This window comes from Vulpes vulpes, chromosome 15 (assembly GCF_048418805.1).
Source record: "Vulpes vulpes isolate BD-2025 chromosome 15, VulVul3, whole genome shotgun sequence".
Lineage (NCBI taxonomy): Eukaryota > Metazoa > Chordata > Mammalia > Carnivora > Canidae > Vulpes > Vulpes vulpes.
The window spans coordinates 44,292,478-44,320,027 of NC_132794.1; the positions used below are offsets into that span (position 1 = coordinate 44,292,478).

At 39.6% G+C, this 27,550-nt stretch overlaps 1 protein-coding gene across 13 annotated transcripts in view; it reads right to left on the reverse strand.

Annotated features, from left to right (window-relative positions):
• MEIS2 (Meis homeobox 2) overlaps positions 1 to 27,550 on the reverse strand; it is a 207,155-nt gene that overhangs the window by 86,912 nt on the left and 92,693 nt on the right. The window lies entirely within an intron of this gene.

Consider the following 27,550-nt stretch of genomic DNA (forward strand, 5'->3'; position numbering starts at 1 on the left):
GTTAACATAGCCCATAAGCTAAACCCAGGATCAAATGGACAGGGCATGAGGAACCAGGACATCCTGTTAAATCTCCATGCCACAACTGGTCAAGAACAAATGGAACAGTCTTTCCCTTCCTTGCCTCTGGCCTTTCTTGCTTTTGGGGGTGAGAAAGTAATTGAGTGAAGGTTAGTCACACCCACCAGAATTTCTCTTGGCACCTTGTGTATGCCAATCACGGCACAATCCTTTTTTATATTCCTGATAAAATGTGCCTGTAAGAGAAGAGTCAGGCTCTTATTTTCCCCAAAGATAAAAATATCAAGAGATGGGAAATCCCCCCCCCCCGCCATAGAACGATCTTATTATCGAGACTAAGGCAAGCACCTAGGGAATTAATAGCTGACATACCTCATTTTAAACATCTACCATATGTTCATGGAAAATACAGCCACGTTACTTATCACTTTGTTTTTCTTCCATTGGTTTATGTTTTGCCTTGAATAAAAACTGCATGAAAACACAGTCTTACGTGACTAGGTATGCTGCTCCTCCATGGAATAGCTCAATAACATTTTTAGTGTTTTATTTATGCAAACAAAAGAGCTCCTCAAATCAGCACAGGGTTGGACTGCTTGGAGTGTTGTCTGAATTTCAGTAAACTGAAGCTTTTTACTAACACCGTTCGGGTGCAGGCACTCCCCCAAAAGGCCTGGGATTGCTTTTATTCCCTTCTTGTTTTTTAAATCACATATCTGTGTTTCAGCATTCCTTAAATTTATTCAAAGTAGAATCATGAAATTTCTTAAGGCAAGTCAGTGGGTTCACAAAAAATGAGGTTTTTTTTTTTTTTTTTCAGTGTTCCATGCTTTTCATGAATGCCTACCATGTGCGACAGGCCCTGTACACACGCACGTTCATTTTCCTCCTCTTGACAACGCCCTGAGATAAATATGACCAGCTCCATCTTAGAGAAGCTGAGCTTCTGAGAGGGTGAGGGATCCACTTAAGGACACACAGCTAGTGAGGGGCAGAGCTGGGAATCCAAGTGGGATTGTTTTTACCTCCAACTGTTTATTATTTTGGCTGGCACACAATAGAGATGATACAAGCACTGCCACTCTCGGGGTGAATCCAAGGTGACAGGACATTAAGAAAACAAATGTGAGGGGCACCTGGGTGGCTCAGTAGTTGAGCATCTGCCTTTGGCTCAAGTCCTCATCCCAGGGTCCTGGGATTGAGTTCTGCATCCGGCAGGTCCCCGCAGGGAGCCTGCTTCTCCCTCTGCCTGTGTCTCTGCCTCTCTCTGTGTGTCTCTCATGAATAAATAAATAAAATTAAAACAAAACAAAACAAATGTGAATGCAAGTGGGTGAGAGTGGCTTCTTCTGGACACAACCATATCCATGTGTGTGTATTAATACATACATTTCATCTGCAAACACTGGCTCTTACATCCTATGATGCAGCCCAGCTGACAGAGAATAAGGGTACTACACCTCTATGTAGAGAAACTTGTCAGAAGTCAGCAGATCAGAGGACTGAGACTCAACTGCTCCTAAGTTTGCTGTGAGGAATTAATTTTTCTTTCTTTGTCTTTTAGTATGATTAATGGGGATATGCAATTTAATTCAGTTTACTAGCCACCTATTATGGGCAAGCATGTTGTTTGTGTAGGATACAAAGAGGAGTAAAACCACAAACCCTGCCCTCAAAAACTTAAAAACACAAATAGGGGAGGTATGGCAAGTACACAAATGACAATTCAATAACAGAATCTTAGAACCAAAGTCCAGTCTGGGGAAAAAGATTTTTCAAGAACGTTTCATATAGTTATTTAAAACCAGGTGTCTTGTGGCATCAATATTAAAGAAAAGGGTTTGTTTACTTATTTTTTTTGGAGGAGATAGCATTTTATTCATTTTTATCAAAATTCATTCATTTACTCATTCATAAAAATGTTGTGTAACGTCTACGTGGCAAGAATTTAAAATCAAATATGTGAAATAGCAACAAAGGAGATATCCTGAAATGTAACTTAAAAAGAAAATCCTGTTGATTGGAAGGAATAGGGAAGTAGGGTAGCAAAATGTTTGAAAGCATAGATTTTTGAATCAGATAGAATCAAATTCAAGTTTGTAGTCATATTGCCTACACATATTACTTTGCCTTGTCTTAGGTTTCTCATCTATTAGAAGGAATACTAAGCAATACCTTCCATCACTGAGTTGTCCTATTAAGGTAATCACTGCAGTGAAGGACCTAGTAGCACAGTCAACTCATAATGGTAATAAATATCAACTCATCATATTAAATATCCACAAAAGCAGGCTCTTCTACTTGTGGAACTCCCTGTCACTAATTCCTTAAGATAACATCTAGGAGAGCCTGGTTGATCTTTATCTTTTTGAGTGATTTCCGGTTATCAGGACTTCTGTGAATGCAGGCACACCATGGAATGCTCTCGGAATCAAGTCCAACCAGCGGGGAGCAAGCAACCCTAATCCAACTCTACTTACCACTTGCTGAGCAACTATCAATGCACAGAATTCCTTGCTTAGAGACGAAGAAGACCCAAACTGAAAATGTTCCCTCCTTAGCCCTCTAGAAAGACACATACTCTACAAGCACAGATTGCAACAGGGGACAAATTTTGATAAGCCATTCTCTTTTGGTAAAACCATGTACATCTATATTTCATGAGATGATAGCATTACACACAAAAACTTCCTAAAAATTAATCCAAATTTCTTCTCAGCAATACAAATAAATCTGTTTCTGGTCTTCAGGCCAATTTCCTTGGCATTTACAACAACAACAACAACAACAACAACAACAACAAAAAAAAAACGGGAATAGGGATTAACCTTTGGGTAAATGCATAATATGTGCCAGAGACTGTGCTGGGTGATTTACATACATTTTTGCTAATCCTCAGAGCACCTCTGCATTTTACGGATGCAGCATCTGAGATGTTAAATGACCTGCCTGAAGTAACAGTGTCAGTAAGGAGCAGAATCTAGATTAGATGAATCCAGGCCAGTCTGGCTCCAGGATCTGTGCTCTTATCACTGTACCACACTAGCATTCCTGTTTCATGCACTAAAGAGCTTTTTTGTTTGTTTGTTTTTAAATTACATTCTTACTTAAGACATGGATCATTTTATTTTGAAAGGTTAATAAAAAGTACTAATTATTACCCAAGTAGGGCATGCTCATTGTAGAAAACTCAGGAAAGACAAAAAGAAACATAGGAAAACAAGTCCCAAAAAATTCCCTACCCAGAAAAGACACAGCTAATATTTTATGCCCTAACCTCCCAAAACATTTTCCATAGATATGTATTTACATTTATATTGTTTTTAAAAGAATGGTTTTTGCTGCATGTACTACATTCTACCTGCTTTTTTAAAAAAAAAATAGCATGAACATTTTCTCATATCAATAAATATACATCACCATGATCATTTTTTTTAATTTTAGGTAATTTAATTGTCTTCTCCATCACAGCTAACATTATGTGAGCTGAAGTCCAGGTCTGAGCACCAGATCTTAACAAATGTTGATGTAAGTAAAACCCTTTGGGCCGCCTGTTATTTTTGACGACTGCATACTATTCCACAATGAAGCTGTATCACAATCTGTCTCATTTGTTCTCAATTACTAGATTGCTTCCAATGTTATAACTAAAATAAACAACAGCTGTAACCAGTATCTACGTACATCTTTGCTCATTAAATCATTAACTTTTTAGAAAAATTGCTACAGGCAGAAATCTAGGGTCAAAAGCATGCTTTTTATTTTTTTAAGGTATGCTCCTCAAGAAAGGTTATATCAATCACTGAATCCCCAACATAATGCAGAAGTGGCCCTCTCTCACATCCTTGCCAAAAGTGTTGCTATCAGTCTCTTTGATGTATGCCGATCTGATAGATGAAAATTGGCATCTTATTTTCATTTTCATTTCCTCAAGTACTAGATAGGATACATTTTTTTCTGACGGTTGTTGATCATTTACATTTTTCGCTAATGACTTAGAGTGGAGTTTTAGCAGATGCATGTTTAGTTCAAATGTATACAGTCAGCCACATACTAATATTTATAATTAAAGTCACTATAGAATTCTATGTTGCATACATCCTTTCTTATATACATTCTATTACCTTTTATAGAGCCTGTTGTTTGTCTTTTCACTTTTCTTATGACATTGCTTGCCATACAGAATGTTTAATTTTTTAATGGTCATATCTGATAGTGTTTTCTGCCCCGATACCATACACAGAGAGACCCCTTTAACTTAAAATTACATAATTACACTAATTATATTCTAACAATTTTGTTGTTTTATTTCTCACTTTCAATTTTTTTTTCATTCATTAGGAATCTAATGATATAATCTCTTCTGTCTTCATCCATCTGAGATACTATCTTCATTTTAAAATAAATTCTTATGTAAACTTAGGTATGGTTCTATACTTTCTCTTCTGTTCCACTGATAGGCATGTTCATTTCTGTGTCAGTTCAAAGCCGACTTAATTACTATAGCTTTGTAATGCGCATTAACTAAAGTAGGGTAATACCCTACTTTTGTTTCTCTTCAAAAAAATCAGAGAGTATATTAGTGAAATTATTCTTCAAAATAAAACAATAATTTTTGTCAGGCTTCTCCTGAGAAACTTCCTTTAAGATTTTGTTTTGTATTTAATTTCGTACCATATTTTGTGACATTTAGCCACTTTCATTTTTTTAAATATTTTATTTATTTATTCATTAGAGACATACAGAGAGAGAGGCAGAGACATAGGCAGAGGGAGAAGCAGGCTCCATACAGGGAGCCTGATGTGGGACCCGATCCCGGGACTCCAGGATCAAGCCCTGGGCCAAAGGCAGGTGCTAAACCTGCTGAGCCACCCAAGGATCCCAGCCACTTTCATTTTAACTGCTTTCAAAATTCATTCTAATTTTAGACCATGATTTCCCCATTCCTAAATTCTTAACTTGGCTTTTTCAATTAGTTGAAATGTCTTTTTACTTTTTTCAAGAATATAGGGCAGCCTGGGTGGCTCAGCGGTTTAGCGCCACTGTCAGCCCAGGGTGTGATCCTGGAGACCCAGGATGGAGTCCCACGTCGGGCTCCCTGCATGGAGCCTGCTTCTCTCTCTGCCAGTGTCTCTGCTTCTCTCTCTCTCTGTGTGTCTCTGATGAATAAATAAATAAAATCTAAAAAAAAAAAAGAATATATATCATGAGTATGTGGGGTTTTTAAATTGTTTATCTATCTGGAAATAATCAACAGCTTGGTTTGTATAATACAATTGAATTCCAATATTTTCTCAAGTTCTGTAGTTCCATTTTCTTCTGGTATTTTTGACAGGTTTGAGACTGATTTGAATATCTATCTATATCTATCTATCTATCTATCTATCTATCTATCTATCTATCTATCATCTTCATTCCTTTGGTAAGTGGGCATGTTTATTTTTTCTACCTGTATTTTGTCCTCCACAGCTTCGTAATTCAGTATCTCTGAGTTCTTTTAACTGGCGTACATAGCTCTTTCTTTAATTCAGGGAAGTTATGATTTGTTTCCCATTATATTCTTGATTACCACTTTTATTTGTACTTAGCTTTCTTTAAGAACAATCAACCTATATGTTGGTTCTCCATTCTCTACTCTTCTATTATCGCTTTCTCCCTCATTATTATTTTTGTTGTTGTTGTTCTCCTCTGCTCCATCATGGGAGATATATTAAAATTTGCCCTCACACTATGAGTCTCCACAGGATCAATCATTTTCTTGACTATTATTGATGTGTTTGTTCTGCTGTTTTAAAAGAGAGAGAGAAAGAGAGAGAATCTGAAGCAGGCTCCACAAACAGCACATGAGCTCAATGCAGGGTTCAAGCTCAAGACTCTGAGATCATGACCAGAGCTGAAGTCAAGAGTGAGATACTTAACTGACTGAACCACCCAGGCATCCTATCTCAATGTGTTTTGATCTCACTCTTATGCTGTTAAGCTTCCTTTACAATCTTCTTTCATCTTCCCATGTTCTTCATCTCGTCATTCTCCTTTCCATTCCATACTATTCCTTTTCATAGAGGCCTTATTTTCTTATAGGACAGTATTCAGATATTTTCTTCTGGATCTTGAATTAGAGCATCTTTATGTGTAATTTGCTTTGTTTTGAATTGAGTACAGCAGTTGGAAAACTGAAATCCACAGCCTGCAGAGCTAATATTTTTTTCCCATCAATGTCCCACTTCTCACCATGACCTCCTTAAGAGGAACACACCTATTGGGATGCCCTGCACCACTGTTAACATTCCCCTAACTTTCTGTTCAGTTGATTCCTGAGAATCTTAGTATCTGTTTGTTGGAGAAAGGTGGCAGCTGAAGTGTGGGGGAAATAATACTCTCTCAGAGCAGCTCCCAAGGGTTAGACAGAGTTTCTGCTCAGATTTCTGGTTGGCACAATTCTGGGCCTCTAGGTCAGCAGGCAGATGGTGATAGAACTGTAAAGCATATTCTTACCTCTGCCACACTAATTCTTTTATACAGGAAAGAAGGAATATGCTAGGAGTTGAAGTTCCATATGCCTTATAAATTGGGTCTATTTTTCCTAGATCCTATCAGTCTTAGTTTCTGATTCTATCATAATTTTTATTATCTTTTCGTTTTCCCTGGGTGTTGAGAGAGAAGTTGGGAGGAATCATGCTGGGAGCTGTTGGTTAGATCCATTTTGATATAGTCCCTACTGCCCCAGATTTTCAAATCATTTTATTGTGGAGATGGTCAAGTATCGCTGCTCATTAGAAAATTTAACTCTTTTTTTGTATTCTTGGCTTTCCCACCTCTCCCTAGCTAAACATAATTATGTTTGAACATATGAACTGAATATGACATATTCAGCTGGAGCTTCCAGGGCAGGCTTTAGTGAATTAAAGTTATATCTCAGGTCCAAACCCTCTCTTCTGTACTCTGCTTTTGGATGCTGGGCTGGGATATTACAAACTACATTTCTCCTTTGTCCCAGGCTCCTTCGGCACTGCCATTAGGGAGCATTGGAAAAAGCCTGGAAGGCAGGAGGAGGGAAAGGAACTTGCTTCCTTCCTGTGTGCGTGTGTTTTGTTTTGTTTTTTAAGATTTTATTTATTTATTTGAGAGAGAGAGAGACAGTGGAGAGACAGAGAACAGGGATAGGGGAGGGAGAGGGGCTAAGGGAGGGGGAGGGGAAGAGGAAGAAGCAGATTCCTCACTGAGCAGGGAGCCTGATGGGATATGGAGCTGAATCCCAGAACCCTGGGATCATGACCTGAACTGAAAGCAGATGCTTAACCGAATGAACCACTCAGGCACCCCTTTCCTGTGCTCCTTATGTCCCACCACATTGCCCTTGCAAGGACATTTCAGTATGGTGACTATATTTGGTTCTAGTTTCCGGCTTCCTCAGCACTCCTAGAATCAACTTCATTATGACCACTCAGAGGTGTCTGGCATTGTCCCTCCTTAGAGACCTGAGGCCAGCTCCTGAAGTTCTGGTGCCAGCACTAGCTGGGTAAAGCCCTCTCCCAGAGGACTGAGTCCCAACTCCACAGGAGACTTCCTCTGACTTTCTAGGATCTGCAGATCCTAGCCTTCCTTGTTTGTCCCCACTGTCTGAGATGATAGTAGCTGTCTGAATTATTAGCTCAGTGTTTCTGTTGTGTTTTCTTTCGCTTTTTCAGGTGATTAACACCCATTTAAGCAAACCTCCATTTTGAACTCTCTCTACTAAAAGAGTGGACCTGAGTTTGTTTTTCCTGAGTGGACCTTGACCGATACACATTTTAATGCCTCCACAAAATGTTTGTGAGTATACACGTGGCAAGAAGCTAGCCCAAGAAGTACGCTGGGTGTGGCGAACTGTGTACCCCAAAAGACTTAGATGAGAAAATGAAACATTCTAGATTACACTACCACCAGATCATTAAGTGTGGGGTGGGTGTGTAAGGGAGAGAGCACATACAAGGAAGTAGGAAAAGGAGAGAAAAGAAAACTATAGAATCAAAGATAAACTTTAAAAGTTAGAAATTCTGCCTAGAATAAGCCCTTCTTGGGGTAGGGAGACCTTGACTGTGAATTTTCTGAAGTGAAGTCACAATCAGGTTGTGGTCCTTAAGAGTGATGTCTCTCAGAGGCTGGGCTGAAGTTATGGTAAAACTGTCTGGCTAAATGGTCACTAGAAATGAAACTAATCTTGCCACAGGCCACTTATTAACATAATAAAACTTTGGTGGCAAAGAAAAGGCAAAGCAACCAAGAGGCTGAGAGTTCCTCATCTCCCTCTCTCTGCATAGGGATCATCTTTGTCTGATCAGAAATGAATTTCAGCCACGTTCAATTTTTTTTTTTCCAAACACTTGATTCAGTCACCAAACTCACCACTGGGATTAGATCAAAGAGGATATAACACTCTGTTTCTTTGCTAAGAATACTTTTTTGCACTAAACATCAGATTTATGAAATTTTGGCTCAGCTGTTTTATAATTTTTTGATGAATGTAACAACATTTGAATGGTTCAGCAAGATGAACCATTCATTCATCTTGCTGAAATACCACTGGAGATTCTTAAAGATGCCAGATACTAACATCATCCAAATGGGTCACATTAGATTTTTTTTTTTTTTTTTTTTTGGATGGAGAACGTCAAAACAACCAAAGTTTTCTTTGTTCATCATTTTCCCAATTGTATTGCAAATACAAATTCAGTGACAATGGTCATGAGCTGACATTCCTATCATTTAGCTTGGAAAACCTTTTAGAAACAGCAAAATATTGTCATGTCTAACAAGTGGCCTTTCTATACAAGTGTTATGACTCTACTTATTATAACAGATAACAACTGTGAAGAAAATAGTTCATCTTGGCCTAGGACCGAATGCTCCAAAGCATGCTGCCTGTCACTTAATGGATTTGTGGAAAAACAGAAATAGTTTATTAAAGCAGAAATGTCTAATAAATAACCATTCACTATGGAAATATCTTAAACAAGCATTAACCATTTCCTGAAACAAAGACAACTCTTTTTTCTCTCTTCAAGGATGATAGTCAAGATTTGGCAGGTCTTCAAAACAACAAGTTTGTATTCATCTATGCATTTACAAAGCATTTGAAGATTAATTATCTTTCATAATGTAATAATAAATTGTATATTTCTGGATAATCCTCTGCCTCCTTTATGGAAGAAGATACCCAAGCAATACAGGTGAAACCTTGTCTTGAAGAAAGTGAAAGGCCCGGCCAAAAAAAAAAAAAATTGGGGCCCCATTGTGTAGACTTTAATCTTACAAGTTAATGCAAAGAGAGCCAGCTCCGGCAAAGACATCTTTAATTAATCCTCTCACTGTTAAACTTCAAAAAGCCACCTTAAAACCATATTTCTTCTCATCTGCAGTGCCTGTCATTTCCTCTGTTTACTCATTAGTTATCAGAAAAAAATGCTTTAACACAACGTATCAGTGCTATTTGAGAGTTAAACGAGTCCCTATTTAGCTTTAAACTGAATAAAGAGGTTAAGTGATGAGTTAGAGACAACTGAGGATAGAATCAAACTTGAGCTCAAGCTTGTCCAAATAATTTTCAGTCTACTATCATTTCTGTTAGCACTGCCTCTACCCCTCTCCCCTTTGTACATGTGAATCAACTCTACTGTCTCTCTGCTCACCATTGTATTTACCGTTGGAAATTATTAGACTTGGCCTGGGTTCAGATTGGGAGGGGAGTAGCATTTGCCTTAAGTAAGGATTTTTCCTTTCAGTTTCCATTTCAAGCTCGTGTGTGTCGCTTTCCAGCCACCCAGGGTCAGCCTTCATGGCAACCCATGTCTGGGCCTCAGACATATATCCTCTGCCCAAGATTTCTTGACTTCTCTCAAGCCACCCAAACACTTCCCTGGGATCTTCTAAGTGAAATGAATGTTACCCTTGGTCTAAATCACACGTTTAACTACTATTACAACTTTACTGATGTTACTGTACTCTTACTGTTACTACTTCTGGCCAATTCCTATTTAGAGGGCATGTGCCAGTCACTGTACTAAGTACTGTATATACCACATTTCCTATAAGAGAATAGCTTAATTGCTGATTAGCAGCAGTTACTTGGTGGTTGCCAGGTATTAACTGAGTATTATATGGTTTCTGTTTCTGTAGCAAAGGTATAATGTAGTACCGTGCCTGCTTATGGGTTGGTTTATACTCCCGGGCTATAGGTACTTGAAGGCAAGGCACTGCATCCTCATCTTTAAGCAGAGTTCTTTTTTTTTTTCCACACTCCCAAAGAAATGCAGTTAGATTTAAAATTTAAACCTATTGATTAAATGAGTAAGTGGGCACTCACATTTTGTGAAATCCATAGGGAAAAATTGTCTGATCTCAAATCAGTCAATGGGGCCAGAGTAAAATTATAAATTTGTTAACGTTAAAATAAAATGCCAATTTTTAGTGCCTGAATTGTAAATACAACTTCTTGTTTGCCTAAATCACCTGTTTAAAGTATCTGGATATTTTTCTGACACATCTGGAAATGTTTTATTTGAAATCATTATTTCGGTTTGTATTTTCATCTATCAAAGGAACTAGTCAAAGAAGAAGGATAAGAGAAGGCACTAAGTGTATCTGCTTAACAGACTATCTTACTTTATTATTTTTTTTTTACAGCTCTGAAATACATTTCACATACCATACAATGCCCTCATTTAAACTACATAATTCGATGTTTTAAGTATATTGTACATTTTCCACAGAAGCAAAGACTTAATGTTTTTAGTACAATACTTTAAAGTGTGAATGCCAGAGAAGGAGGTATGCTTTTCAGGAAAAAGAAAAAAAATTCCTGATAGCTATTTGACAAAATTTTTTCTTGAGAAAGGATTTGAAGCCCTGAAAATCTAGGAGATGTAAATCCAACATGTGCTAAACACAAAACTGTAGGATTTTTCCTGGAATAAATAAATGAATGTGAGTTCTTTGCCTCTTTAATTTCTGTGAATCAAGGGCCATGTATAACTGTTTTTCAGTCTTACCTCATGAAAGCTTTGAGCTGTCCCTTCATGTTAAAATATATTATTTAACATTTGAGTGTGTCAACACCACATTAGGCACTTTAAAAGAACAAAATTAGCCATGCTTCCTACTCAGGGGACTTGTCTACTAAGTACCAGACTAAAGCAAAATGCTATAGAATTCCCTCACATCAAGCAATCCATAGAGTGATATTTTCCCTTAATTCTTCCATAAAATCAATGAGATTTTTCTCTTTTTATACGAACTCAAAAGAATGCCCTTTGATTTAACATATACCTTTAGAAGTTCTGTTTGGGCACATTCCACATCTTATTCTTTTATCATGAGACAGCATCAGCGACTAGACCTCAAACTAGATCTATTTAATGTGGCTTTTGTCACAAAGCAAAAAGGATCCTCTTTTCACTAACTCTGTAATCATCTGCTTTATAGTAGGTGGGACATTTAGGCAAACATGAGAGCTTATTTCTCTCGTGCACCTTCATACTATGCACTAAATCAATAAGGCTGATACTTCAGTGCAGTGAGAAAACCTGAAGAAAAGAAATATAAAATGCTTCAGTCCGGGCATGCTTTCACAGGGTAATAACTAGAAGCAAAAATTTTAATTATGCAGTATTGTAGAACACTTTGTGAGTGTTAGAAATGTAATGCAAGTAAAAAGCACAAAATCTTAGGGTTATCAAGCTATACTCTTTATAAGATGATTAAAAGTGTATTATTAAGGCGTCCATTTTCAATCTCACTTGTCTAGTCACTGAATTACTAATTTGCTTCACTTATTGTTTTATTAGGGACTCCTTAAACTTTTGGGTCTGCTAGATTAACTCTACTTGTATAAATATACTGTAATCAACTAGATTAATTAGTCAAATTAGCTCAGTATTTCTTCCTCTATACTTAGAACTTGAAAAGTTCATTATGTTCAAATTAATAATTCAGCATTGGTTCCTAGTCTAAAGTCTTTTTAAAAGCTAAATTTAATAGTGGCAAGAGTTACAAATTCAAAAATATTATAATTAAGCAAGCAGATGTACATTTTGAAACAGTGCCTCAATGGGTATTAAAATGTCCTGAATGTTTCTGAAAGACCACAAACCAACTTCATCTTTAAAATAATATTCACAGTATTTTATGCATTTCTCGGAGATTTGGAGCAGAGTATTTTCAGAACTCATCTTATTGACATTTGTCATTTACTGTAAATGGTATTATCAATGTGCTGGTTCGTAGCTACACTGGGACATGTTTGGCCCAGGGTGGTTCCCTCAAAGTTCCAACCAAATCCAAGGTGGTATTTCATGGACAAAAAGGTCTTAAGATATTGGGCTTTAAAATGGGTCTCTGGATTCTCTCTCTACTATAGTGCTTTCTCAGAACAAATACTCGTGAAATTAGATAATTTCATTTTGCAAACAATCTGGAAAAGATTTGGAGAATGAGGATGAGGGGGAGAGAGGAGGACGGTGAGAGGAATTAACTCAGGTTTTCTAGCACGGATTTTGAATTTTGCCTTGAAATGTTTAGAAATGATATAATCAAAAGGTAATCATATTACCTAACTTTGGATAGAAAATGTAAACTAATTCCGAATTTCCAGTACCTACGCTTCCTGCTAAATCTATGAGTCTCCCTAATGGACAGAACATATAATGAAAAGTTAAATAACTGTACTCCACCACTAATTCTTGCAATTTATCTGTAGCTGAGGATTGTCATATAGTCAGTCAACCTTATGTTCATAAACCAGCAGCAAAATGTCACTGGCAAAGTGGTAGGCAGAGTTATGGAAGGATGGACACACCAATAAAAGTATTCAAAATCAGAGCTAAACTGTTGCTTGGATTTTCTTCCAAATAACATGAGGAGATACCGGGATGCTTGAGTGGCTCAGTGGTTGAGGGTCTGCCTTCGGCTCAGGGTGAGATCCCAGGGTCCTGGGATTGAGTCCCACATCGGGCTCCCCGCGGGGAGCCTGTTTCTCCTCTGCCTGTGTCGCTGCCTCTTTCTCTCTGTGTCTCTCGTGAATAAATAACTAAAATCTTCTAAAAAAGTGAGGAGATATCCATAAAAGAGTTCATTTCTTTTTGTTTTTAAGATTTTATTTATTTATTTGAGAGAGAGAGAGTGAGAGTGAGAGAGCACAAGCAGGGGGAGTGACAGAGGGAGAGAGAGAAGCAGGCTACCCTCTGAACAGGGAGCCCAATGCGGGGCTCAATCCCAGGACCTTGAGGTCATGGCCCCAGTCAAAGGCAGACACTTAACTGACTGAGCCACCCAAGTGCCCCAAAGAGTTCAATTCTGGAAACTTTTCCTACCTTGCAATTATTTAAGTGAGAAAAAAAGAGCAAACAAACAAAGCAAAAGACAAAAATCAATTCATAGGTTCAATCTAAATGTAATAATTATATTCGATATTTAATTCATATATTTTCATTAAAAAAAGGATCAATCCACTTATCCAAGGTCTATTCAAGCATCGAAATAGGATAAAGAGCATCCATCTGACTGATGGATGGAACTCTGAATATATTTCAAGGTGAAAGATAAGTGAAATGGAAGCATGTGGTTATAAAAGAAAGAAACTAGGGGTGATACAAATTTTGCAATATTTTCAAGAGTATCTAAATCTTTGGGATTCGTTTGCCCATTTTAAAATAATGAATATCACCCTCCTAGATACCTAACAAAAAGTATTTGTATATTTTAATATTAAGATAATGACCGTGTATATACATGCTATAGGTCAAGCAAAATAATTTGGGGCTAAGCATTTTCAGCAATTTGAAAAGTCAAACTCAAGCAATCAAATGTAACTGAACCTACGAATGTTTTCAGGTAAACCCCGAAGACTAGATCAACAGTTTTTCTGCCCAAAGGGTATTTTCTACTGAGATTCTTATAGAATGTCAGAATGCTTTAAAGTATGGTCCTAATAGAGATTTTATAATTATACATATATATGTAATTACAGACACATTTATGAACAAACGTTGAGAATGACAGCCTTATCACCCAGGATCAAATAGACACTCCAACCACCTATCTCCAGAGGTATGACGCTGAGATCATGTTCAGGGTCACAATGAAGCCAAGGTAACTTTAGATGGAATACTTTGTTTTACAAAAGAAAAAAAAAAAGAGTATGCACATCTCTATTCATGATGTGTGTGGGGGTGGTATAGTTTTGAGAACTTAAGGAGAGTGGTGCTTGGTATAACCTAGTCAGTGAGGGAAAGCATTTAAAAATACTGTCAAGGACTCTGGCAGGAAAGACTGTATAAATATACTGTAGACTCAAACATAAGTGAGCTGGTTAAAAAAAGAAAAGAAACTGCAAATGAAAACTTCAAAACTACTACCCCCATGATGAGATACATTATATAAAGGAGGATGTTATCAAGGGTTTTCATATCCACCAAATACCTAATTTCAAAAGCCCAGCTTTTAGAGAATTTTCTTTTCAAATCTAGGGATTCAGTATTCAGCCAATATAATTGGTAGGATAGTCTTAGCATATTTTGTGAAATCATTTATAAGGCTACCAAATGTCTTGGGAACTTTTTCCTCTAATCACTCCCGAATCCGTCCAAATTGGTTTTAAATTATTCCATTCGTAATGGTAAATTTTTATTACAAACATGTTTTTTACTCCAATTTAAGCACAGATATGTCAGTTTGAAGTTGAAATAATTAGATCCTACATGGTTTTTCATGCAGCTCATTATTATATCAAAAATCCTATCCCATCATGGAAAAGATGTGGAAGGTTTCTATAAATTCCAAGCTAATTTATTTCATTAAATGGCTTATACTGTGCTTGTAGGTATGCATATATTTCCAAGCACAAACACACAAATACCTAGAACCATGAATTACACTCCACAATATCCCTTTTGAAGTGTTTTTCTTTTTAAAATCTTTACATGACTAATATCCAGCATCATGGACCTTGAACACTGATGATTCTGGCTAACGCTTTTATCCTTTGCTTGAAATTACAGGATCAGTCTAGCCAGAATTTATGAGAACCAGACCCCAGACCTCACATAGCTCACATATTAGACCATTAGGCATCTAACTACCTCTGAACAATTTCAATGCATTATCTCGCCTTTTCCCTGGGGCACAAACTCCACTCGTCCATACTTTTAATATATTTTGTCTGCATGAAGCAGATCGAGTTATTACATGCCAGCAGATCACGACTTACAGAAATTTCATTGCTTCACAATGATGCAACGAGCGTCTCTGTTCTCCACCCTGATGTGGATCCATAGGGAAATGGTCAATGCTGCAAATGTGTGTAAATTATCTGGTGGTTTAAGTAAAACCTATTTGATATTTTTACTTAAACGCTTTAAACATTCCTATACATTCCCACCCAGGGACAACCAAAGAAGCCCATATCTGTGCATATTTTAAGAAGTAATACGCCACTTCCAATGAACTACTAAAGTACGTTAGATCAGTGAAAACCACCTAACTTTTGCGACAAGGTTTTTATATTCTTCGTTGAACATCTCTGATTTATATTTAAGCTTGGATTTACACACTTCAAAAATCTCCCAAGCCAGGAATTTATTTGCTCTTCAGAAAAGAAATTTAGCAATTAAGATTTAAAAATTAACCGATCATTTGAACTCCCCTAAGTCTTTCACCTGGATTGCAAAAACCATTATGTTCTTTTCTTTCATTAGGGTTTTTTTTTTCTTCAGCAACGCTGAACAGGAAACAAGGGTGATCCTGTCCCATCACTAGGGACTGCTCATCAGCTAGCCCAATTTACAGCTATTAAAAAAAAAAAAAAAGGGGGAGGCAAGCAGCACTTAGAAATGTCATATTTTATCATGTGGGACTATTATTATTTTGTGGTAATGTGAGCAAACAATAAGCATTTTCCTCTTTAGCTATGATGCCTTTGTTATTAGAATTTTTCATTATCTATTCTGAAGTTAGACTTCTGGACTAGTTATCCACCTCCTCTAGCCTGTTATGCATATATGTATATACATTTTCTAAGTCCTGGCTAACAATTGTGCTACTTGGCCTTTACCAATTAAATACCTGGGAAAGGAAGACCACGCTACTGTTATCTAAAACAATTTTCTCATTTAGTTCCAAACTAAAACAAACAGCCAGGAAAGGTCATTAGTCTCACAGACTAAAATTGTTTTGATGAAGGCCAGCTTTCCATTCTGTTGACAAGCGTCTCAATTCTTTTCAACAGCTCTGGGTGTCCACAGTGGAAGAATGCAGAACAGTCATCAGCTTCAGGAACCAATGGCTCTTGGTGACAATCTGCAGAACTACCCCTGATCGAACTCTTCACCCTCCCCCCTTTTCTTTTTGTCACAAGTCAGTATATTAATAATGCAAATGAGTGCTTGGATTTGAAAGTAAATACCACTTAACTTCTGCTGTTATGTACCGCCTAGCAATAGCGATGCTCAGCCTTATTATGTGTCTTTTTCAGGGTGAAGTCAGGGAATTGAAAAGAACCTGCAAAACTGTACCAAAGTGCTCACCAAGAAGGCAGACCATGTGTTTCATGTTTATAAGCGGGTCAAGCATGGTGCCGCAAAGTGCAATCAGTAAATAAGAGGCATGGGGCAGATGGAAAGGGAACGAGTCTCTTGCAGATGATCTGACTTTCCTGCTGGCTTGGGGACTGAGGGCCGACCTGTCTTGTGATTAATGACCAAGACCTCTAAGCTGCATGATTTCATCCCATTGTCTTCCCAGCTAAAAATAAGGATCACCATTTCTCAACCCAGAAATGGGAGTGGCCCTTCCTAACACATCTTTGCATTCAGGCCTCCCTTTACTATTTACCCTCAGAGATTTCATTTGCCACGTCCTCTCACCTTCCTGAAGCTGCACAGGAAAACAGAGGTGGGGATCACTCAAGGAAAAACCCACCAAGGGCTGGAAAGGTAAATTCAAACAGCCTCTAGAAAGTTCAGGATAAGAAGCACTGTACAGAGATAGCCTAGGGATTTAGAAGTTGGGAAATTTAGGTTCTATTTTGAGCTATGCCTTGAGCATGTTGCTCTCTTCATAAGAATTGCCAGATGTGAGAGGAAAGACTGCTTACTTTGTGGAGTGCTTGAAGAATTCTTAATCAGAGAATCTGATTATGGCTAAGAAGGAAATTCAGCTAATGGTTCTTTTAAAACATTATAAAACAAACACAGGGGGCTGAAAAGCTCTTTATCCTTCTCAGTTAATTTTTATTGTCTGCCTGTAAACTGAGCTATATTCCACCTACGAGGCAAAGCCAGCATTTTGCTGTGTATTGACTTTGACTTAGGAAAGGTTTGGGAAGTCCAGGTACCATGGAGTTGGAAGGGCCCTTGGGTGATAGTCCACAGTCCCACAGCCAATTCTCAATTCCTCTCTAACAAACATGCCGAGGAACAAACCATACCTGTCTCAAGCAAGTTCAGGAAGGTGAAAACTTCCATCTCGACATGTGGTGCGTTCTGTATTGAGATAGTGGGTGCCAGGGAAGTGCTGACTGAGGTCAAGCTGAAATATGCAGCCCTGCACGTCCATCGATCCCTGCCCCATCCAAGGTCAAGTCATACGGTGACCCTAGTTACCTTTTCCCACAGGGCAATCCTCCTGACACATAAAGGCAGATGTATCCTCCTCCTCAATGTTCTCATCTCCATCTGCTGTATCTGGCCATTCCTCATACCACAGGCCTTTGAGGCAGATTGCCACACCTATCAATGTCATCCCAATGGGCGACAGGTTCTCAGTGTCTCCCTTAAAGGGTGGAGACCATAACTGGTATACCATAGTCCAAAGCCAGTCTGGTCAGTGGGACCATCTACCATTCTGGATATTTTGTTGTATTAATACAAGGCTTTTTTTTTCTTTTTGGCTAAATCATATTTTTCTTGCTGTTAACTGAAATCTCTCCTTCTGTCCTAGAGCTCCAATGTTATATTATGTAATTGGATTTTGGTACTTCAGCATTCTTTACATTTATCTTCTTTACAATTTCTTGTTAGAGCTGGCTCATTGTTGCAACAGATCCAAAATTCTTTTTGGCAGTAGGAAATAAGCTAAGTGATTCCTACTCTGTGTCAAGTGCACTGCTCTGACAGCTTCCACATTGCACCAAGGTATTTCACCCATGCAAAAGCCCTGGGAGGTAGTGATCCATCCTCCCCACTAACTTTGCTGATGAAATAAAGGCTGAAAGGTTAAATGAACAACTGATGGCTGCATCCCTAGTACGTGGTACAACCCGAGATTCAAACCTAAGTGATCGGACTGTTCTATCTGCTGTACTATTCTTAGGAATTCTGCTCTTGCCATTGAACATACTGGCTCTCTCTTCATTCAGCACAAATTAGAAAGAGTCGTCAATGTCCTTAATCAACTCATTATTTTTAAAATAACTGCACACAACTGGGATGAAGACAAAGCCGGCAGGGCTTGGGCGCCAGAAGTCTACTGGTGTTGACTTTTCTTAACAAAGCCACCTATCCAAACTCTCGGCAGCACATGACTTTTCATCATGTTCACAAGGACCTCACTGATTTGTTTATTTAATACATGCAAAGTTTCTACCATGTGCCAGGATCTGTGTCAGGCCCTGGGTGTGCAGAGACAAACAGACATGGCACCACGTCAGAGGCCAAGCCAGGTCTGGTTGGATTCACGCATAGTAAACCATGCTGACTCTTAGTGATCAATGGCTTCCTGTCCTACTGGAGGAAAACCGTCCCCAGGACACTTAGTTTGCCTCCCTTGGGAAAGGAGGGAGTCTTGAGCCCAGCAAAATGAGCAAAGCAAAGAAAACAGAGAATGATATCACCAAGTGAGGATGCTGCTGCTCTGGGAACCACAGGCCCTAGCCTAGGATACGCAATTTAACCTAACTCGTGGGAACTTTCATTTTTAAGACAACAGGGCCATGGTTTTCATTCATCTAACCATGTGAGAAATACGTCCCTTTCCTTGTCACCATTCACCTGCAACACATACGCTTTCCAAAATCAAACACATCCAGGATCCATTCAAAAGACAGTCTGTGAAAACCTATCAAAGTAGAAGCTGAGAAGTAACCATGGAAAACAATTCCATTTATTGAACAAGTAAAGTAGTACTATGTGCTTGGCATGGTCTCGTGCACTTTTACTTAATTCGGTCCTCACAGTAACCCTGCCGGGAATGTAATTTTTAAACACTGTGTTTAGGGGATCCCTGGTGGCGCAGCAGTTTGGCGCCTGCCTTTGGCCCAGGGCGCGATCCTGAAGACCCGGGATCGAAACCCATGTCGGGCTCTCAGTGCATGGAGCCTGCTTCTCCCTCTGCCTGTGTCTCTGCCTCTCTCTCTCTCTCTCTCTCTCTCTCTCTGTGTGTGTGTGTGTGTGACTATCATAAATAAATAAAAATTAAAAAAAAAACACTGTGTTTAAATTTCTAAAACACTTTTTTTTTTAAACAGGTAAAAAAACAGGGCTGGAGAGATTGTGTCATGTTGCTTGTAAGTCAGAGTTATCAGACCCAGGACCGCCTGCCTCCAAAAGCAGTTTTCTTCCTATTTCCCACATGGAGATAAGGTGAGCCTTTGCTTTTTTGTCTAATTGTTCTGTATTCCAGCAAGGAAACGCCTGAAATGTCAGGAGGACACAGAGAAGGAGGGTTGGTGTGGCACCTAAGGCTGTCACCTCATTATCAGAACCAATAACTTCTTCCTGCCTTGGTGTCTCAAATGATTGCATTTCATTACTAGGACCCACGACCATCCTTACAGCAATGGCTTGAAAATGACTGCTTGGGGGTGCAGGGGTACTGGGAGGAACAGAAGTTTAGAACGACCTCCTCTACTACCTGCTGGATGATACTTAAATTCTATAGAAAAGGAGGTCCTTAGGTCCTCATTAGGACAGAAGGCCCCTGACCACTAGCCTCTACTTACCAGCCTCTACTTCTCTACTTCTACTTGAAGTAGCTTTAACTGAAACAGCCTTCAACTCTGGACGGCAGAGATCTGCCGGAGAAGCTGTCTGTGTGGCCTTGGCACTCATCCCTGCTGCTTCCCTCTACAGTTCCTGCACCCAGAAGGCCATGTCTCCACGTCTCGATGGACCCTCTACTTGAAAATGATCTCGCTATGTCCATGAAATCACCAAGGCCACCTACCACAGGCTTCCTCCCATCCTCTCCTCTTCATATCATGAACTGTATTTACTTCTGAGCACATGACCAATGCAACCTGTCCACGTGTGGACAACCTGTCCACTGGCTTCTGCACTTCTTCCCTTCTTCACTGAATTTTCTGTCAATCTGCCCTCTCCCACCACCCCTTGAACTTTCAATCTCTTCACTTTTTCCCCCCCCGATCCTTTTTCTTTGCCTACCAATATGCTTGAACGTACCCTTTTCTTAAAAAAAAAAAAATCCTTTCTCAACCCTGCTATCCCTCAAGCTAGCATCCTCCCTCTATGTTCACGTCTTGAAAGGAGAGTCCACTCTGGACCCCCTGACTCTGTCCTTCCCTCCTTGCACTCTGGCTTCTGCCCTTGTCACTCCACTGAGACGCTATGGACTCAAAGGTCACCAATGACTTCCTCGTGGCCAAATGCACTAGCATTTTCTCTCTTTTGCCCCTCAAACTCTCTGTAGACCTCAACTCTGTTGATTATGAATTTCTTTTTCATTAGTATTTATTTTGTGACTACCTTATAGAAGCCAACCAAAGGGCCATGCTACAGGCTCAGGCTCAGAATGCTCTTTCAAGATCCTTGTGTTCCTGCTTCTCCTCTTAGCTCTCTGACATCTTCTGAGCTTCTTTAACTCCTATCACCTCTGACTACACTCTCCCAAGAAGCCATCCTTGGTGCTCTTCACTTCTCTGTATTCCCCAGTCACAATCTCACAGCTTCAGCTCTTACCTCTGAGGCCTATTCTAAATTTCTCTTCCAAAGCAGGCTCTTCAGTTCTGCATTTCAAATGCCTGATAAAAGTCTCTCAAACTCTTTATGGTCACATGCTGAACTCTTACTTTCTCATAAACCTACTCTCATTTATGCCTTTAATGGTTTTGGCATTTTAATAGTGCCTGGCTCAAAACCTTAGCCACATCTTGGAATGCTCTCTCTTGTTTTCTGGCTCATCACTAGGAAGTGCCAAAATCTGCAGATCCCCCTCCCCACCCCCCCACCCCCAAACAGACAGTTTCTCAAACTTATCTCTTCACTTCCGTTTCTCTTCTGCTAAGGTAGGAACTCATGAACCTTTAGCCAATCCCCTAAGACCTTCAAGGTTTGAGCAATATGGATAGGTTTAATTTTTGTTTAAGAATTTATTTATTTACTCATGAGACACACACACACACACACACAGAGAGAGAGAGAGAGAGAGAGAGAAGCAGAGACACAGGCAGAGAGAGAAGCAGGCTCCCTGTGGGGATCCTGATGTGGGACTCGATCCCACGACCCCAGGATCATGACCTGAGCCAGACACAGGCACTCAACCACTGAGCCTCCCAGGTGCCCCAGGTTTAATATTTTTAATTTAACAACCTACCTCCCCCCAGCAATAGATTCATCCATGGCAAGAGTCTACGGAATTAGAGGTTCAATGTGCAAATTATGTTTTCTAATACATCTTTAGGCTATGCTATTATCAAAATCTGAATATTACTTAAATTCGCCTTACATACCACAAATCACACCCTCTCCATTCTTTGGGAAACATCTGTTTTGGTTCTACAAAAGCCTTACAACCAGTATTTCCATGCCAGTGTTCTGGCATTTCAATCCGTTTGATTTCATTCTTCTAAACTAACAGTTCAGAATGACAACCATACTCTGTCAGTTTCTTGCACAAAAATCCAGTCACCATTTAGTCTGGTTTCAAATCCTTCACCAGTGATGTCTCCATTCTGAACGGACTTGCCTTCCCAGCATCATCTCCTGTTGCTGGAGGAAGGCTTATCTCAGGCTTTACGGAACCCACCCGCTAACCACTGCTGGCCTCACATTCCCTGCACTGTCCGCGCTGCCCCCGCTCCCAACCCCCACCCACTCCATCACCAATCCCCTCAGCTGGGAGTAAGCTCTCCTTCCTCCAACCCACACACTTGGCTTTCGACATTTTTACCAATCCTTTCATCCATACCACATTTCTCTTTTGACACTCTCCACTTGCTACTTTTAATTTTTGTTATATATTTCCACCTTATCTTTCCTACATCTGTTTAAATCACTTGAGGGCAGGCTCTGGCTCCTTGGATAATTAGTGAAGTACTTGCTCAAAGGGGGAGGTAGGACACAGGCCATCCGATATAGGTTGGATACGTGAATAGAGGAGTCAGGAAACATTTTGTTGTGAGTCAATATTGATTAAAGTTGTGTTCTCATCAAGTATAACTTTTTCCTCAACATCTGTACTTAGGTGGTGGCAGGACAGTGAAGTTTGAAGAAGTTTCTTGTGTGTCACAACTTAGTCTCACTTTGCCTGAATTTACTTGCTTTTACACAAGGCAAACGAAAGAGATATAACAAGTACTGTCATGAGACTGTAGAAGTTGTCTTGGTGACAACTGAGATTCTGATTAATTTTGTTTTGTTTTTAGTGGACATATTTCTGAGAAAAGAGTGCTGAATGGAGGATTATTTTTTTCAAGTGTACTAGGTTTTTTTCCAGAGTCTTGCTCCCAGCATCTAATATGAAAATTGTATGAAACCATGTCTCCTAGAGGGCTCATTCACCTCCGGAAAGAGATTTCCTTGAATGGCTGACCACAGCTGGAGGAGAGCCTGGAGCTCCCTGGAGTTTAGTCTGACAACCCCAGAGAGCCTGGAGTAAACCATGCTGCTGAGTAGTGAGCAGCATAGCAAGGCCCTCTGATGATTCTTTCCCTCTCCGCAGAGAGCCGCCCTCCAGCCTCAAGAGAACCGTGTGTGTTCACGTTTCCCTGGGCCAGAGGCTCTGTGTAACACTCCAGAAAATATCTGTCAGAGAGCTGAAAGCTTTACATGCGTCAGAACCCTCACTTTTGCTCAAATGTAATACTAGCAACGCTTTCCAGGTGAAAAGAAAAACATTTCATGCTAAACATTCTTAGAATTGTTAATAATTTCAGGTTACGTGGATTTTTTTTTAATTAATGAGAGAATTTTTTTTTAATTAATGAGATGTAAAATAAAGGCAAGGCTTATGTCATCTAGAGACAAGAACAACACACACGCTGAACTCCCTAAGACAAATGCTCTAGTGGATCAGTTTTTCCTACTAACATCAACAGGCCACTTTATGTATTAAGAAGTGGTCGATGGGGGCAGCCCGGGTGGCTCAGAGGTTTAGTGCCTGCCTTTGGCCCAGGGCCTGATCCTGGAGACCCGGGATCGAGTCCCACGTCGGGCTCCCTGCATGGAGCCTGCTTCTCACTGTGTCTCTACCTCTCTATGTTGCTCATGAATAAATAAATTTAAAAAAAAAAAAAAAAAAAAAAGAAGTGGTCGAGACTTTTGGAGTCTTTTCCTCCCTCTGAATTCCTTTCTAGAATATTGTTCCCCATGATAAAGTATAAATGAACTATTTTCAAATTGGCTGCTGGGTCTCCACATTGTTGGTCATGCCTAGCAGTTTCTACTTACCATTCAAAAAATAAAGCTAGAGAAAAATGCTTTTAAACAAATATATAAAATATCCCTGTCTCCACCCAAAAGAAATAATTATTTATACCAATGCTTTAGGATACCTAAGGGCTCTCTGTTCAGAGGGTATGTAAACTCCATCATTCTTCACTAACATGTGCTGCCATCTTGAACACTCGTACTCACGATGAGAATTCTAGCACTGCGTCTCAGCTGTGATATTCAAGCGCAAAACTCAGTCTGAGCAGGTTAGGGCCTTTGTTGCTCTAGGCATTATCAGACAACTCTATAAGAAAATGAAAATAATCTGCTATGATGTCAGGAAACTTTCTAGACTCACAGAATAATAAAGCAGGAAATGGCCTCAATGGTTGATTCCCTTGGACATGCTGGCATGTCCCAGGTGTCGCACATGCTTCATGTTGAGCTGCTTGTTCTTTATACATGTCCACACCTCTGCCTGAAGGCCTGTCACTAGCACTCTTGACACCGCAGACAGAATACCCATGGAGATTCAAAAACAAGACCTGGACTCAGTCAGAAAAAGCCCAGTAAGGCCCCTTGCATATCACTAAAATGGGCCTTGGTAGGCCTTGAGCGACAGAGGCCAAAAAAACCCTCTATTGCAGGCATACATCAGTTGAAGATTATGAGGCAGCAGGGCCTCTGGCTAATTTTATTTGTGTTCTCAAAAATCCCAAGAAAAGAATATGTAAAAATCATATTGAAATGCCTTACGACAGGGATGCCTGGGTGGCTCAGTGGTTGAGCGTCTGCTTTTGGCTCAGGTCCTGGTCCTACATCCGGGAATCGAGTCCCACATTGGGCTTCCCTCAGGGAGCCTGCTCCTCACTCTGCCTGTGTCTCTGTCTCTCTCTCTCTGTGTCTCTTGTGAGTAAATAAATAAAATCTTTTTTTTTTTTTTAAAGAAATGCCTTACATCAAAAGTGTTTTTTATTTGCCATTTCAACATCACTGTCACATAAGAACACTGGTAAAGAAGTCCCTGTCAATTAACATTAAGTCGTCACTGTGATTTGATCCAGCCAGTCCTGGGTCAGGGGTGCTTAAGTTCTAAATGAAATATGATGCTGATGTGAAAAGTCAAAGGACGTTTTTAGGAGAAATAATAAAATGCTAAAATATGAATGTGAGAAAAGTGAACCAGAGGACTTCAACAGGGACTCTGTGGGCCGAACTGAAAACACAAGTAGACAAATCAGGCCTCCAGTGCTTGGTGTCCTCTGAGGAGCCTGCAGACTCCTGGTGTGATGGCAGCAAAACCTGTTCCCGCTCCAGGGACTGGCATGTCTGATGGGCTTCCTGCTGACATTCCACCATTCCAGGTGCTTTGTTTTGTTTTTATATGATTGATTGGTTGAGAGAGACAGAGAGAGAGAGAGAAAGTGAGCACAGGGAGCCCGATGTGGGGCTCGATCCCAGGACCCTGGAATCATGACCTGAGCTGAAGGCAGACATTCAACCAACTGACTCCCCTCAGGTTTCCCCCAGGCATGAGTTACTAACTGATTCGCTGCATTCTGCAAACCAGCTTCAAAGGACCCCGACCTATGATGACATAACTTTTGAAAATGAGTTCCTAACGCTAATTTGATCCCTGCAGGAGAGGGATTTCAAAGTCTTGACAACTTATTTCTATGTATATAAGTGAATGAATCTATTAGACATCTCTCAAAGAAATGGAGGGGCTCTGTAAAGCACTTAGAGATCCTTTGGGAGGTAAAGAGCTGCATTATTACTATTGTTATACAATTACTTATAATCTCCTCCTCTTGTTTTGAATATTTCTTCATATGAATTTTTAAATAAATAAATCTTGCCTGTTCCTAGTACCCATTTCATTCTTTACATTCTTATTTTGACCACTGATGTTTTCCATTTAATTTTTTCAAACACCAACTTTTGATAGTGATTCAGCATTATCACTGATTATCATACTAAACAGCTCAGTCACGTTATAACAATTTAGACAAGGATAAAGATACCTATAAATAAGTATCAAATGAAGCCATGGCTTGGCAGTCCCTTTTTTTTTTTTTTCTGAAGGACACAAAATACCTGGTCACTGTGACCATTATGAATGAATTTCACTTTATGCAAATGGATAGAATTTCTATTGTCTACAGAAGTTTGAGACGCTTATCTAATGCTTTTCTAGGGTGTAACCTTATATATTCTCTTTCACAGCCTGATTTGTGGTTTATAAACTATGCTACTAACTTTCATTGTACGCAAATCTACCTTCAATCACCTCTTCGTGGGCGCACCTAGGTGGCTCAGTGTTGAGCATCTGCCTTCAGCTCAGGTCGTGATCCCAGGGTCCTGGGATCGAGTCCTGTATCAGGTTCCCCACAGGGACCCTGCTTCTCCCTCTGCCTGTGTCTCTGCCTCTCCCTCTTGTCTCTCTCGTGAATAAATAATAAAATATTTTTTAAAAAATCCCCCTTCCTTAGTCACCTTGTCCCCTTTCTCTATCATATTGTCTCTCCTGATCACCTAGGCTAGTGCCAATGAGATGTTCTTCTCAAAAATTCTCCCTCTTACAACTGACATAGCTCTCTAGAAACACAGAGCTGTTAATTGTTCACCTGAGAAAAACTGACATCCACTTCCTCATGGACAAGCCAATGGCCTCAGATTGCTAAATCCCTGAATAACAGTAAAAACAAACTCCTGCTGGCTACACGTTCCTAAAGCCATTCTGACATAGCGTAGTCGAAAACACATACTACTTCATGTACTGTTTCCAGATGAGACCGTTTTTGGAATGTACATTTTTTTTTAAAAGGAAGAGATCAGAGATTGCTCAGTATATATAAACGACTAAATAATCTGTATCTTAAAATGGTAACTGAGGCTTCAGGGCTCTCTTGTCTCCTATGTGAAACAGGGTAATAATAATGTATGAGTCTGAGGGCCAGAACTGGAATCTCTCCTGAGAATCCTTTTAACTGGAAAGATGGGTCAATTTTTCTAAGGGCAATCCTATTTCCTTGGTATTGTGACTAACTTCTTGCCAACATGGAAAACAAAACAAAAGAGAATGCTAGAGGCTTCTGGTGAGCCCGGAGAGCCACAAGAAGCTGCTTTCAGCCGGAGATCTGAGTGAGGCAGCCTATGGCCCTGGAAGCCAGGTTATTACTACTAAGAAACCCAATGTGAGGGTGGAGCCAAGATGTGGATGGGAGCAGAAAGACACTCTGGGTCTCTGAAGACATCACGGAACCCTTGACTCCATTTCCCGTAAAGCCCCCTATACCACATCCCTTGGAACCTTCTCATTGTCATTTAAGAAACAGTTTGTAAAGTAGTTTACTGTTACTTAGAGGCAAAAACACTCTAACTCAATACAGCTTCCCAGCATCTCTTTGCAAGTACACTCTCAGAAACCACTGATTTAGAAAACTCCTGGGTCTTCATTCTAGTTCCTTAAAATTTCAACTTATTAAAAAAAGATCCAAGATTAAGGTCCACAAACCTCTGCTGTATAAGGAAAGATGTAACAGGTGTTTTTGAGAAATATCCCTGAGGTTCCACCGGCATGCTAACACGTAGCACAATGTCACCTCCAAGATGCCTGCACACACTAGAAAATGACTTTTTGTTACATAGCAAACCTCAATGATTTTACAACCTAACATTCTCTATTGTACATAAGAAGTCATCTGCTATTGGTAACTGTATTTTTTATCAAATGATAAACTAAATACAGAGAATCAAACATAGAAAAGTATTCACTTATATATGACCAAAATAGCAAGTCAATTTTTTTTTAAATATTTTACTTGTTTATTCATGAGGGACACACAGAGAGAGGCAGAGACACAGGCAGAGAGAGAAGCAGGCTTCATGCA